At 38.7% G+C, this 6,000-nt stretch overlaps 1 long non-coding RNA gene across 1 annotated transcript in view; it reads left to right on the top strand.

The window, feature by feature from the left end:
- The first annotated feature begins 327 nt into the window (after positions 1–327).
- LOC122096775 overlaps positions 328–6,000 on the top strand; it is a 28,917-nt gene continuing 23,244 nt past the window's right edge. Inside the window, exon 1 of the long non-coding RNA XR_006145386.1 lies at positions 328–362. This is a non-coding gene — a long non-coding RNA (uncharacterized LOC122096775). The remainder of the gene's footprint in view (positions 363–6,000) is intronic.

Raw genomic sequence — 6,000 nt, 5'->3', positions numbered from 1 at the left:
CACACATAAGTTGCTTCACACAAATGAAATAACCTAGGATTGTACCAAATGGGAAAGTCTTTGACCTGTAAGAAAATTGAAATTACAATACAGAACCAATACAGGATAGAGACCTTATGATACAGCAGATGTGGAGTCCTCCAACTACAAGACACAGCTCAGGGTTCATTACAGAACACAAAACACACACACACACACACACACACACACACACACACCCTCACACACAAAGAGGAGAGAAATCCTATGTAGGAAAAATCAATGGAAAGGTTTTCAAGAAAAAGTCCTAACTCAGTTTGCATCAGAGAACAGACACAGGCGAGAATATACAAATGTAACAATTGTGGAAAGTCCTTTATCAAGTATTCATGGATCCAAGTTCGTAGGACACACACAGCAGAGTAATCTTAAAAATATTACAAATGTGAATAAGGGAAACCATGGGACCTATTATTTGCAATATCTAGTATATGTATGAGTCAAGCAGAAAAGGTCAGATAATGTGATGTTAGGAAAATGAACCCTTAGATGTGTATTTAAATGTTTTTTTTTATTTCATGCATTTCTTTCTAATGCATTTATAAGATTATTTCTTTGTTGCTTTGTATGTCCCTCCCCCACAGTATAATCCCTGCTTTCACTATATTTGATGTCGGTATAATTTGTGGAGGAGAAGGGGAAAAACAAGTCATTTCAGCATACAGGTGGACCCGTTGCAACAATGAGAAGTACAAGTTGTCATGTCAAAAATGAACTTTACAACTTTGGTGGGGGGGAAGGATAGGGTGGTGGGGCCGGGTGAGGCTGGGAAGGGATGTGAAGGGTAAACAAAGGAGGAGGCTGCAATGCTTGATAAGAAATGTACTCATTATCTTGCCCATGTAATTGTAACCCCTCTGTACAGTATGTTCACAAAAAATAAAATAAAATAAAATGAAAAATATTACAAATGTGGAAATCATTTGATCAGAAAGGAATACCTCATGTTCATCAGAGAACTGACTCACGTAGGAGAAAAGAAAGTAGTGCATAGAACATATGTGAAATGACTTTCAATCAGAAATGAGTCCTCAGCATATGTGAGAGCAGAAACAGGAAAGAAATTATGAATATAGAAAACATTTTGCCAGGAGTCACATCTGTACAGGTATCAGAGACCTGGACACATGACAGAATCTCTGTAAATATAAACATGAGAGGAAGTCTTTCAACCAGAAGCCAACCTTCAGCAAGTATTAGAACATTCACCCAGGAAAGAAGCCCAATCTAGGAAAATCTTTGTCCAAAAACCTGTGTAAATTATACAGAGAAATCCTTCATGGCAGAGCTAAGCTAGGTGTGATGGGAAACCATTCTTCACTCTTCAGCTTTCTTTGAGCCAACATTTCTCATCCTCTCATCGTGTTGAGTGGGGATGGTGTCATTCAATATTATCCAAAGCATGCAGAAACAACCAGTTATAACAAGTAATTCAGAAATTGAAGTTATTAACTTGTGTCTTTTATACTAAGGAATGGTGTGTCAAGGTAATTTGATAAACTCTTCTTAGAAATATGAGGTCAGTCCCTTTGGGACTGGATTTAGATCATCTCCCACACGGTTAGGGGAACAATAGTTGAGTGAAGACTGTTATGATTGGAGGCAAGAACATGAGAACAACTTTTTTTCTATTGTTCCCTTAAGTCCCCCTCTGTATGTGTGATCCATGCATTACAGTACAAATGACTTACTTATTCCAGTTCAGTTTTTGAATGGAAGATATTAGTCCTTATTGCAGTACATACATACTGGTAAAGTCTTTCTCGGAGGGGTAACAATGCTCGATAGGAAATGTATTCATGACCTAATTCATATAATAGTATAACCAATTTATACAGTATCTTTACAATAAAATATATATTCTAAAAAATATGGTGGATTAATAAAGACAAGAGTCTCAGCATTTTGCCTTGGGGGAGAACCTCAAAATGTCTTCAGTGCTTACTCTTTTCTTTAATCACTGGTGATGAACTCTTAGCAAATTTAGTTGTTCTGCTGAGTGAGCTATAATAAAACACCAGTGTGAATGATGTGTCGTACCTGTGTTATCTCATAGAGGGCCAATGTAGATATGACATTAGGGGAAATAATCAAGCACAGAAAGATACTGATTAATCTCTCACAAAAAATGAAATTAACAAAGAAAATACTATCTGCCACTTGAGCTACAGCATCCCTTCTAGGCCTCAGAGGAAGGAAAGAAGGAAGGAGGGAAGTGAGAAAGGGAAATAGGAAGGGAAGGAATGAGGAAGAAGGAAGAAATAAACTATTCAAAAGAAGGATGTTTAATTTTTCGTGAATGTGAGAATTATTCTTTCAGAGGTAGCTCAAGAAAAATGGCTTTTACAAAAAATAATTCTTGAACTGTTTACAAAATGATAAAGAGGTTATAACATTTTTAAAATAGATTTAATAATTGAGTAATATTCAGTAAGGGGGTAAGGTTTGGCTGGTGCCTTATTGGCCACATGATGGATGGTGGGGTCTGGCATCTTGTCTTCATGCAGGGGGAAGGAAATGCCCCAACCATCACTTGCCTCCCAACTGATGGGTGTGGCTGGATCCCTGGAAGCAGGCATGGGCATTTGGCTGATATGTTATTCAATCTGTTAGTTCATTTCCTGGGACTGGGAATTTCCTGTAGACCTACCTCCTGCTTAGGCCCTATTTAGGCTGGAACAGCAGTGGCACCAGATGCCATGCCACGTGTCTCTGTGATCATGTCCTGTGTCCTGTCTCCTGGCTTGTCTCTGGTCATCATAGTGTCCCAATTCAGGACTCTCTTGGTGCTGATTGATATCTCAGTGTTGTTTATATTCTTTCTTTCCTTTCTGTCCTGTTTCCAAGCTGTCTAAGTGTATTTGTGGACTGCAAGTCTTTGTTACAACAGGCTGCTTGCAGACTGCTATCTGTGTAAAAGACTCCAGTATTCCATCTTCCAAAATGTGGCATTCTACAAATATACTGTCTTCTTTTACAGAAACACAAAAGTTGACCTAAATTTAGAATTTCTAGAGCCAAGATAGATGCCACTGTATAGTTATGTAATTAAAGATATCCTGGAGGCATTTAGAAAAAATGTCTGTTACATCAGAAAGTACTTAATTAGTAAACCAAGACCAAGACTCCAGATCCTATATAAGCCAGTCATTCTAGATATGTCCAGAGCTGTTTGGTTACATGAAGAGCTCTACTTTCACACTTTCATGAAGAAATGTTTTTGTGCCAATATGAGGTGTTCAACTCAGGAAATGAGTTGAAGCCATCCAGAGCTGGCTTCAAAGGAGATTCTCTTGGCCTCCATAAAAGCTAGGAATCAAAGCATGAGCCCTGTGGGCTGTTCTGAAGAAATATCTCTCTGGGTACAGGAAGTTTCCTTCAGTGCTTCAGCTCAGGCTTCCTATGGCTTCAAGAATTTCAGTATTTATTTCAATTGTTCAAAAATAATAAGTCCTCTTTATGGTATTTTCACAATAAAAAAAGAATCTTTAAATCCTGCCTATGATTCCATTTACAAGATAAGAACAGTGGACTTCACACTGCAAGATTCAGCTAGTTGCTCGCTTAACCCCTTCCCTCACACTCTTCACCCTTCTGCTTATCTACAGAGGCCTAGTAAAAAAAAAATAGGGGGATTGGGAGGCACCTGTACCCTTGGCCTTCCTACTTGTACCACACACACATCATCATCATCATCATCATCATCCATTTGGAAATAGCTCTTACTCCCATGATTACAAACTGGATGCTTTCTGAGAAGGATAGCTCATAGATTAGAGTCTTACCTAGGCCTGTCATATAGCTCAAATTATGAACCAACATACCACTTTCATTCAAAGTATGCCTCATGATAGCACATTTTGTTAATGCTTTGATTATTTTTTTTTTAATTTAATTTAATTTTATTTGTGAACATACTGTACAGAGGAGTTACAGTTACATGGGCAGGATAATGCGTACATTTCTTACCAAGCATTGCAGCCTCCTCCTTTGTTTACCCTTCACATCCCTTCCCAGCCTCCCCCCTCCCCCCCTAATCCCAATCCTTCTTCTTCCCCCCCCCCGCCCCCCCCAATGCTTTGATTATTTTTGTTATCATTTGGCCAACACTTTGCTTGAACTCAGAATTTAAGGGACTTAATGCTCACTGAATTGGTAAAGTACCCTTTCCTTCTTTTAATTTAAAACTAGCAATTAAAAATGAGCAATTACACTCCATCAGGTGTGAAATCTTAGCTACTCAGGAAGCTGAAATTAGACAGTATTTGTAGGCAATCCCATGCAAAACTTCATGAATATGGTTTCTTAGCCAATAAAAGCATAGATCTGGCCATATGTACCTATCTTGTTTGCTACTTGTGATATGTAATTATAAAATTATTGTGTCAAAAGGCCAAGGCAAAGAAACAAGACCCTAAGATGAAAAATCAGTGATACAAAAGGGCATCTGGTATAGAAGGTAAAGGAAGCCTCACAAATTTTGGCCCCTGAATTCAACCTGAGGATCAATAATATGATCTGTGCAAATAATACATTCTTCCAAATCTTTTATGGAAGAATTTGGATGTCGTTTACAGAATGATAGGTAAACAGTCCTTTACCAAGTGGTTGCAAAAGGACCTTTGCATATGTCTATATGATGTTATGAATTTTTTATCCTGTTCTGTGGAAACCATGATTCCTACTTGGATCAAGTAATTTAGATCTCCTAATCTAACAGGGCACTGGTGTGCTTCACATCTGAATTCTTAGTTGCTCAAATGTATGAGGTTTAAAGATCACAATTGAAAGGCAAACTAGGTAGGAAATGCTGTGAGAGTGTTATGGCCAATTATCACCAAATTTCTCACAAGTAGTGCTGTGAATCAAGTGGATAGACTGTCAACACTTTTGTTCCTTTATTACCAAAGCTCAGGGACAGTACCCAGGCTCTGAGTAGAAAGCACTCCAAGGCCAGGGAAGATATTTTGTAAAATGGGTTCTTTGGCCCTCGTGCAGAAAAGTTACCATTCCTGTATAAGCCTAAAGTCCTCCATAGGGTATAGTCATTGTCCTCAATTGAAGTTGATATTGAAATGTCTTATAAGCCAGGGTAATGATAGATTGTCACGAATAGTTTGGTATCTTTTGTCATGTGAACCCACATGCACATACCTTTATGTTTCTGACTAGTTCATAGGTCCTTGCAAAGGTTCAAGTTACTATGTAGGACAATGTGGTCAATGTCTGTAAAGTGGGGAAGGAGACCTCCAAAGAGAGCTCTCAACATATAATATGTGAATAAAGGCTTCAGAGCCATTGACTCCCACCCTCAGGACTACAAGTTCTTGTCCTTTCTTGGTTTGAGGAAGTCTGTGTTCTAGCTGTTTGGCCTGGGGCTTTAAGTTAAGGAAGCTTTGGTGGAAAAGATAGGTTGACATAGAATGAAGAAAGAATGTGCTGTTTGCACTTTTGGAAATATAGCAGAATTGTGCCATCAGCCATCTCTCTGTCTCCTTAATTATCCTACCATTGACTACAGAGTCTAGCTTGTGCTCTAAGGGGAATGTGGCAGGAGACAAAAGATTTATTCCACAGGTTAATTGATAAGGTCTGAGAAGACAAGTCTGAGCTCCCCTAGGGATGTAGCCTAAAGCTACTGAGAGGAACTTTTAGGATCAGAAAAGAGGTAAGAATTGTAAAGAGATTTTCACGTGCAAAATGAAAAGACAAAAGCAGACTGGTTTGCAAGTGATTAAGCTTCACATCAACATAGACCTACCCTAAACTTCACTCTTCTACCCTAAACCACTCTCTTTGTAGGAAAATGGAGGTAATGTGCCGTGTTCTTAAGAAGCCCAGTGAGGAAACTTTTCACTAGTTACCAGAAGAGATTATTAAAGGACTTGCAAGAGAGCACAACAAATGCTCACAGACAGTGCCCAAGCTCTGAGTTGATGCCTCGGGACCAACAGCAAAAAG

Source organism: Dipodomys spectabilis, unplaced genomic scaffold (assembly GCF_019054845.1).
Source record: "Dipodomys spectabilis isolate Male_0828 unplaced genomic scaffold, ASM1905484v1 ptg000388l, whole genome shotgun sequence".
In the NCBI taxonomy this organism is placed as follows: Eukaryota; Metazoa; Chordata; class Mammalia; order Rodentia; family Heteromyidae; genus Dipodomys; species Dipodomys spectabilis.
Note: the sequence above shows the minus strand (reverse complement) of the source record. Positions and strands in the feature narration are given on the sequence as shown.